Source organism: Equus asinus, chromosome 14 (assembly GCF_041296235.1).
Source record: "Equus asinus isolate D_3611 breed Donkey chromosome 14, EquAss-T2T_v2, whole genome shotgun sequence".
NCBI classification, from domain to species: Eukaryota; Metazoa; Chordata; class Mammalia; order Perissodactyla; family Equidae; genus Equus; species Equus asinus.
In genome coordinates this window covers 40,585,077-40,592,599 of record NC_091803.1, presented here as the reverse complement: position 1 = coordinate 40,592,599, position 7,523 = coordinate 40,585,077, and the positions used below count along the sequence as shown (strand labels likewise).

Genomic DNA, 7,523 nt, shown 5'->3' with positions numbered 1-7,523 from the left:
TCCTCCCGGTGATGCCTCGTGGCTGGTGGGCCCCTGCCCTGCCCCTGTCAGCCCGGCAGGGTCACAGGACTCGGCACACCTGGGACCCGGGAAGGGGTGCGCCCCTTCCCTCTGGAGCCGGAGCCCCCTCCAGCTCTTCCTCGGCCCTCCAGGCCTGGGTGGAGCGAGCAGGCAGCAGCAGGCACGGGTTCCGAAGGCAGGGCTGCTCCCCGCGGGGCCTGCACGGGGAAGGACGGGGCTGTGCGGGCAGGGACCCTGGAGCGGGGTCTCTCTGTCCCGCTGGTCCCCCCAGCCTTCACAACCCTGTCACCCAGCTTCTCCCCTGGGAGGCTGGCTCAGCTGTCCACCTCCCCCAGCCCGCCTCCAGGGGTGGGGGCAAGGGACTCACTGGGTTCCTCCCTTCTCCCGGCCCCAGGCAGGATCCTTGGACCTTATTAATAAGAACAACCAAATCCATTAAGTGTTTACCCCATGCCTGGCCTTCAGCTGGACACTAGGCTCCCATCGTTGTACTGATGATCCCCATTTCTCCGATAAGGAAACAAGCTCAGAGAGGTTAAGCAACCTACCCAGAGGCACACAGCTAGTACATGGTGGGGCTCCTATGTGACTCTCAACCCCTGGCCTTTCTTATTCTTCATAAACCTATGTTGTCCATTCAGTCACACATGCTTAAGGGGGCCTTCCAGCAGCTTGAGAAATGTTTGTGGAATGAATAACCACAGCTGCTACTCCCTGCAGGCTGCCTACGGTTTTATTTACTTATTTGACATTCAAGTGAGCTTTTTGGAAAGATGGTTCAAAATGCCAAAGGGACAAAGGGTCCCCCCCCCATTCTCGGTCCCTCAGCCGCCCAGTTCCCTCCCAGACACCAGTTCCTCATGTTTCCTTCGAGAGAGACCTGACGCAATTCCTCCAATGTTAGTTTACTCTGCACGCTGTCTTAGTCAGCTATCGCTGCATAACAAATCACCCCAAACTTAGCAGCTTAAAATATCGACCACCCTTGATTTTCTCACAGTGTCTGGGTCAGCAGTTTGGGAGCTGCTCGGCTGGGTGGTTCTGGCGCAGAGTCTCCCATGAGGATGAAGTCGGATGTCAGTGGGGGCTGTGACCACTTGAAGGCTCGACTGGGGCTGCGGGAGTCACTTCCAGGATGGCTCACTCACATGGCTGTTGGCAGGAGACCTCCGTCCCTCACCACGTGGACACTGGAGTGTCCTCGCAACAGGCAGCTGGCTTCCCCCAGGGCGAGTGAGCCAAACGGAGGCAAGCCGGAAGCCGCAGTATCTTTTATGACCGAGCCCCAGAAGACACGCATTTCCACCATATCCTGTTACTCACACAGGTCGGCCCTGGTTACTGTGGGAGAGGACCACACACGGGCGTGAATACTGGGAGGAAAGAGTCATTGTGGGTCACCTGGAGGCTGCCAACCCCACATAGCGTCCTCCATTTGGGTCATTCTGGATCTTTTGCTGTTACAGTCTTGTCTTCATACAGGCGTTATTTCCAGTCTGTCTGGAGGAGCAGCATGTAGGGACAGATGGCTAAGGCAGGGGGCGTGGGGCTTTGAAACGTGGTCCTGAAGTCTTCGTTTTTTCTTGCATTGAGAGATGGGGTCCGTATTTCCTCTCCTTGATAGCGAGTGGGCCTTGGATGAATTCACACTGAGGGAGCACTGCAGAAGTGATGCTGTGTGACATCCGAGAGGGGGTCATAAACAGCCACGCGGTCCCCACCGTGTTTGCTGGACCACTGGCTCTTGGAGCCCTGAACTGCCATGCAGGGCGGCCATGCTGTGAGGAAGCCCATGACGCATGAAGGGGCCACACGTCGGCACATCAATCAGCAGTCCCAGTGACCCCCAGCCCTTGGGTCGCACCAGCAAAGATGCCAGTCCTGTGAGTGAAGAAGCCTGCGGACAGTCCAAGTCACCCCCCAGCTGAGGCCTTAGTCTTCCTGGGGCAGAAATAAGCCACAGAAAACTAGATTAAAGGATATGGGGGGCCCCTTTTATTGGTGCCAGGCCCTTACACACCTTAGCTCCCTTCATCCTCCCATCAGTCCGTCAGGGCAAGTATTATCATGCCCATTTTACAGATCCAGAGACTAAAGCTCAGAGAGGTTCGGCCACTTGCCCAAGACGTCACAGCAGGTGACTGAGAGAGCTGAGACGCTAACCCGGGTCTGACTCCAGACCCAGCCTGTGATGCAGGCACAGGGCTGTCTGCCAAGGAGGGAAGCAACGAGCAGGCTCAGCCACGCGGAACTTCCAGACCTGAAGGTGCACACTGGCTTAGATCGGAAGTTCCACGCCCCAGGACTCTGGGAGTCCTTTTTGGCAAAAACCACCCGGAAACTGTGCATTTACTTTCCCGGCCAAGGCGGCGGAGGCAGAGAGGAGTATGGCAGGTCCCTTCTTGGCGGGAATTCTGTTTGCTGAGCATCGTGAGCGGCAGCGGCTCTTGCCAGTGGTTAGGGTCCCTCTGATTAGCAAACAGACGAAGCTCCCGCCTCCTTCAGAAGGAGGGGCCCTCCAAGCGCGCAGCTGCATCATAGCGCGCTCCACAGGCGCGCACGTGGCAGGGCCTGCCTTGGGGCTGCCCCTGCTGGCGGGGGCGGGTAATGCGACCCAGCTCTAGGGGACCGGGAGGTGAGACGCACGCACGTGGGGGCGATCGTTGCAGCTGGGGACGCTCTGCAGAGGCCGGATCCACGAAGAGGCGGGGCTGCACAGTGGTTACGCCCACGGCCGGGAGTCAGGTGGTCTGAGTTCCAGCCCGTGCCCTGCCATGTGTCACGTAGGAAAACAAGACACCCCGGGCATTTCACAGGAAGATGGTCAGAGTGAGGAGGCTCCACGGGTTGCATCCTGAGGCCCCAGAGGTTAGCACCAGCGGGAAACCGAAAGGGAAGGAGGGGGGTCAGTGTCACCAGAGCCCCCAAGCGGGGCCGCCAGTGGAAGCGGAACTTTTCCGAAGGAAGGAGGTCCCCCTGGAGCTGGTGCCGCGGAGAAGTCCTCGCTGCTGCCAAAGATGCTACCGGACCCGAGAGGGGACTTCTCCCCATCCCCACCCTCCAGGCCCGCGCTGCCCCATGAGCGGACCCGCTGGAAGCCAGTGGGCAGGCGGCCTGGGACGTGTCACCCACGCCCGCGGAGTTGGGCAGGGGACGACCGGGAGCGCATGGGCGCGGGCCCGGCATGGCCTCTCCCGGTGCCAGCTCGGTAGGGACTGCGGCTGACGACCCTGCGCCCACCTCCGGGCTGCACGCGAGGGTCAGGAGGAAGCCCCGGGGCTCGACCTGGCGCCGGCCGGGCTCAGTGGCCCTGGGCACCCAGGTCCCCGAAGTCGCCAGCACGCCCGGACTGTTCCCGTGGCCCGTCCCAGCCTGACCGCGAGCGTGGGGGGTCAGCTTGCAGCCACGTCCTCTCACCTGCGGCCCGCCTCTGTCTGCAGGTGTCCGTAAAGTGCGCGTGTGCCGGGGTGCATGGGGGGGGTGAGTGTGAGCGTGTGTCAGCGTGTGCGTGTGAGTGTGAGTGTGCGTGTGAGTGTGAGTGTGTGTGAGTGTGAGTGTGAGCGTGTGAGGGGTGGTGTGAGTGTGAGTGTGTGTGAGTGTGAGTGTGAGCGTGTGAGGGGTGGTGAGGGTGTGGCGTGGGTGTGAGTGTGAGTGTGAGCGTGTGAGGGGTGGTGTGGGTGTGGTGTGGGTGTGAGTTTGATTGTGAGCGTGTGAGGGGTGGTGTGGGTGTGGCGTGGGTGTGAGTTTGAGTGTGGGCGTGTGAGGGGTGGTGAGGGTGTGGCGTGGGTGTGAGTTTGATTGTGAGCGTGTGAGGGGTGGTGTGAGTGTGAGCGTGTGAGGGGTGGTGTGGGTGTGGCGTGGGTGTGAGTTTGAGTGTGGGTGAGTGTGAGGGGTGTGGGTGTGGCATGTGTGGTGCGTGGTGGGTGTGAGCAGGCTGCAGGGTGAGGTCGGGCGCCCCGTCCTCTGGAATCGCGTGGAGCCACCCTGGAGCGGCCCAGCCTGTGGCCCTCGGCTCCAGACAAGTGGGACCAGGGGACCCGGGTTCTTCCAGGAGACTGAGGGGCCTCCTGCGGGCTGTGTGACCTTGGCAGCCCACGTGACCTCTTCTGTGCCTCAGTTTGCACCTCAGGGAGACGGGATGGAGCTGGGACGTGGCAGGGCCTCGGGGGTGGCCCATGGGGAGCCGGCTGCACCTGAGCTGGGACCCCCTGGGTGGCGCCGGCGGCCACTCTCGGCTCCGGCCCTGGAAAGAGCCACACACGAGCTTCGGAACCACGCAGACTGCGCCTCGCCATCTCCTCTCGTCATCACGTCTGAGGAAGTGACAACGACCCCTAATAGAAAATTAAACTTTCCCGAAGTCAGTGTTCTAAAGTCAGTTTTCTAAAATTCACTAAAATCCCCAAGGCTGGCTGTGCCGAGTGCCGTCGGGGATGCAGACGGCAGGGACTCTGAGGCAGGGCTGGGGGACAGAGCCCACCCAGCCCTCGGGAGAACCGGCACATCCATCCACTCACCCTAGGTGAACACGGCCTCTGGCCCAGCGTCCCCTCCTAGGGATTAACCCCAAGACCGAGCGCCCCTGCCCCACAGCCAGGGACCGGGTGTTAGCAGCCTCATCTCTCAGAATAGCCCCCCGCTGGAGACAGCCCCGTGCCCACCAACAGGATAGTGGATCAACAATGTGATGCACACACAGCGGAATACTACTCAGCCCTGAAAAAGAACAGACTCTGGCCATCCGCTACTGTGTGGGGGACACTCACAGACGTCGTGTGTGGCGAGAGAAGTCAGATATAAGCCATCACACATTGCGTTACTCCACTTATCTGAAGGCAAAATTCATCAACAGGGTCGGAAACCAGAACCAGGGACTCCCTCCGGCCCGGAGGAGGGGCAGGACGCTCTGAGGAACTTTCTGGGTGCTGGCAGTGTCCTGTGTCTCGAACCCAGCGGTGGTTCCATGGGCACACACCTGTGTCAAACATCTGGAGTTAAACACACCGCTGATGGGGTGCTTTCCCTCAATAAACACTTAAAAGTCATCTTTTTAAAGGAACTGATGGCTTGTAGGAATCGTAGGAAAGAGGCAGTGACACAGGCCAGGACGTGGCCGAGCCTGGCACACGTCACACCCTGTGAAAAAAAACAGACACAGAAGGTGACACCTATTGTGTGATACTGTCGATAAGAAATGTGCAGACTAGGCAAATCCATGGGGAAGAAAAGATGATTCGGGGGTGGGAGGGGCTGGGGGCAGGGGAGTGGGGGCTGACTGCCAATGTGCACGGGGTCTCCTTTGGGGGTGATGGAAACGTTCTGAAACTCGAGGGTGACGATGGTTGACAACTCTGTAGGCGTGCCAAGTGCCGCTAAACTGCACACTTGAAAATGCTGGATTGGATCTCATGTGTCTTTGACTTCAATTTTTAAAAAGTAACTGATGGTGAAACAAAGCCTTCGAACTCCCCTCTTAATCCTCCCGATGTCCCTGCATGGGATGTCCTATTTTCTCGGTCTTGCAGGTGAGGCAGTCCAGGCCCAGAGAGGTGTCGAAGGTCACACAGCCTCCCCAGACCTTGGCTGTGAGCCATCCCCGGGTCACAGGAAGCGTTCCTGGAAAGCAAGCCGCCCCGAGTTCCTCGTAGAGATCAGAGGAGCCGCAAGATCCCCAGGCCAGGGCAGAGGTCCCCACCCTGGACGCTGGTGACACTTCCCCCGGGTGGGGGTGTGGCGGGGGGGGGGCGGGTACACACAGATCTCAGCCCTGAACAGCCTGTCCTCTCACCTTGTGGTTCTCGGGAGGCAGAGAACAGCCTGTCCTTTGAGCTTCCTGTCGCTTCTCCGCGCTGCCTGCGGGTCTCTGGGGCTCCCGGGGGGGGAGGGGGGTGTCCTGGGGCCCCCTGAGCTGAATGGCCCCAGCCCCCTCCCGAGTGGTTCTCCCTGAAAACGGGTTTTTCAATTAACCCAAGTGATGGGTGGCAACGTGACAAAGGCAGAAAATGCAGAGAAACGGAGTGGGTGCCGCACACCTGGAAACATGGGTAGCGGTTTCCCCCTCCCCTCCCCTGCCTCCCCCCCACCTCCCCTCCCTCTCCCACCCTCTCCTCTCCCCTTCCCTCCTCTCCCTCCCTCCCTCCCTCCTTCCCTCCTTCCTTCTTTCCAAAAACATTTATTGAGTGCCTGCTGTGTACCAGGTGCTCACAGCTCCCAGGCACTGGAGACGCAACAGTGAAAAAAACAAGTCCCTGCTCCTGCACCGTTTACATTCTGGAGGGACTTTCCGTGTGCGTGTGTGTGTGTGTGTGTGTGTGTGTGTGTTGGCGGTGGAGAAGACAAGCCAAGATGCTTGTCGAGTACTTTCTCCGAGCTGTTCCGTGTCCTGAACATATACCCACTCCGCTAATCCTCAGAACACCCCCGTGAAGTAGACGATGTTAGCAAAGAGGCCCAGAGAGGTGAAGTGACTTGCCCAACGTCACACAGCCAGCCAGTGGCAGAGCCGGGATTGAACGCAGGCTGCCTAACCACGGCACTGAGCTGCTGCTGGAGGCGATGGCAGCCGAGGATGGAGAGAGATGAAGAAACAGGTTTCTCTTTGCAGCACCGGCCTGCGTTTCACAGGCTGTCTTGTCTTGACGGGTTTTGTTGGTCCCCGGAGCCTCTGAGCTCCTTGTAATGGGGACAGGCAATGTGGAAACTGCATAAAGTCGGCACTGAAATCCTCTCCTCCCCACGGCCCCGTCCCCCCCAATTCCGCTCCCACAGTTCGGGGTATCCAGGTGGGGTTTCTTGGGTTGGCAGGATGCCACCCTGGCTCCCCAGCCCCCAGGTCCCCTCCCCAGGCGGTGGACGCAGCCCCTCCCCGGGGCCCAGCCCGGTTTCTCTTTCAGGCGTCTGTAGTCCCCGGCTGCTGTCACCCACAGCTATTCTCGGCTCCCGGCCCTTTCACTTTCTGCTCTGCCTCTTCCTGCCCCGGGGTTCCCCGGCAGCCCCTGCTCCCCCTTGTCGCCCCAGCTCGCTCTCCGTGCCCCTCTCACCGTCAGCCCGAAAGCCGCAGAGGAGGCCGCAGACAGAAGGCAGCCAGGTCTGGGCTCCGTCCCGCTCTGTCCCTTCCTGGCCATGGGCCGTGTGCCTCTGCCCTCTGAGCCACGTGGCCCCGCCTGGGCAGGGGTGCCACTTGTGTCCACCTGCCGGACTGTTGGGAGGGTGCAGGCTCCCAGGAGAACCTCCCAGGGGTCTCATCCTAGCACCGGACCTGGTGCATAGTAGGAGCGCAGTGAGACTCCCATGGCTGGTCCCCCGTGGGCTGGGACGCTGAGAAGGAGGAGGCAGGTGGGGCGGCCTGGACAGCCCGGGGTGGGCCCAGCCCTGCTCTGCCTTGGGCCAGTCACTTCTGCTTTCTGGGCCTCAGTTTCCACATCTGCGCCATGAAGCAGCTCAACGGAAGGATAGAGTGTCACAGTGCAGAGTGACAAAGGCAGGGCTAGAGGAAGCCTGGG

General features: G+C 60.4%; 1 long non-coding RNA gene across 1 annotated transcript; it reads right to left on the bottom strand.

Moving 5' to 3' along the window:
- Positions 1 to 3,819: 3,819 nt before the first annotated feature.
- On the bottom strand, positions 3,820 to 7,170 carry LOC139040219 (uncharacterized). Its single transcript, XR_011494310.1, has 3 exons — positions 7,062 to 7,170; positions 5,810 to 5,964; positions 3,820 to 5,637 (listed from the first exon to the last, which is right to left on the bottom strand). It is a non-coding gene; the product is annotated as an uncharacterized lncRNA (long non-coding RNA).
- Between the last annotated feature and the right edge of the window lie 353 nt (positions 7,171 to 7,523).